Genomic DNA, 1,254 nt, shown 5'->3' with positions numbered 1-1,254 from the left:
AGTACACTGGTTGTTGACTCCAACAAAAGACGAATCCAAGATCTCCAGGCCGAGCGGTGGGCTGCTCACTCACGGAAGTCTGTAGTCCGCACACCAGGGTTCCAATCTCTCCAGGAATGTGGCTCTTCCCAGGATGTCCCTGGATATCTTGGAAGCAGGCCACACCCCCAGGGAAACTCCCCATGGGCAGACTGACCACTCAGAACACAGTCATCTGATCCCATCATGGGAACAACCACACAGAACTGGGGTCTAGCCAAGTTGACACACAGCTCCAACTATCACATTTTTCTTATGATTTTGAGTTTTGTTCCACATTTTTTCCTACTCTCTCCAGGATCTCCTATTTCTATCTCTCGAGTGGTTGACAGTGGTAGCCAGTAATCATTTAGTTCTAATCTCAGTGTCTTGTAGATGGAGGTTCGCACGGTCTACTAGTTCCTTGGACTAATTATTTTCACATGACTTTGGTTTTCTTCATTCTTCTTTGCTCCATATGAGGAGGGACTAATTTTTGCATCTTAGATGGCTACTTGCAAGTTTTAAGATCCCAGTTGCTACTTGCCAAATAGGATGTAGAACAATGGTTGTGTGTAGTATGTTGTGCCAATTGAGCTTGATGTCCCCCACAACCACAGTCCTGAGCCTATGGAACTCACTTCCTCTGGGTGTTTGGTTGTGGCTAAGAAATTATCATAACTTTGCCCAATTAGCTCTATTATATATGTGGACATTCTTATAGCACATACAAATATGTATGTTGATATATTGTCTGCCAAACTTATATATGGTCATGGGTATATTCCCTTTTGCCTAGCCTTACCTGATCATTTAGCCTGTCTACCTATATATCCACCCATAGATTAATGTTTGTTATTACTGATAATGCAGTATTGTGTATGTAAAAGTGTTTATCTTTGTTGACTGTACCTCTTATGAACCTCTCTGTGTCTTCCTTTTCCTTAGTGTTATTGTGTTGGTCACTTGCTTTTGGTATATTGTTCTTCCCTTTACCCAAATCGATATTTATCTCTACCTATCTAGCAGTGTTCCCTCCCATCCTCTGGCATCCCTGGTAACCAACAAAGAAAGTTTCCTTCCATATGTAAATCCTCCTTGACTTTTTTACAATAATGGACTCATACAATATTTGTCATTCTATCATTGACTTAGGAGCTCTGGTAGCATAGTGCCTAAGGTACTTGACTGCTAACCAGAAGGCTGGAGGTTCAAACCCACCAGCCACTCCTCGGA

At 42.3% G+C, this 1,254-nt stretch overlaps 1 protein-coding gene across 1 annotated transcript in view; it reads left to right on the top strand.

Annotated features, from left to right (window-relative positions):
* Positions 1-1,254, top strand: part of EMILIN2 (elastin microfibril interfacer 2) — a 124,274-nt gene that overhangs the window by 49,001 nt on the left and 74,019 nt on the right. The gene's annotated exons all lie outside the window — the stretch shown is intronic.

Source organism: Orycteropus afer, unplaced genomic scaffold (genome assembly GCF_000298275.1).
Source record: "Orycteropus afer afer isolate SDZICR_OR568_19922 unplaced genomic scaffold, OryAfe1.0 scaffold00028, whole genome shotgun sequence".
NCBI lineage: Eukaryota > Metazoa > Chordata > Mammalia > Tubulidentata > Orycteropodidae > Orycteropus > Orycteropus afer.
Note: the sequence above shows the minus strand (reverse complement) of the source record. Positions and strands in the feature narration are given on the sequence as shown.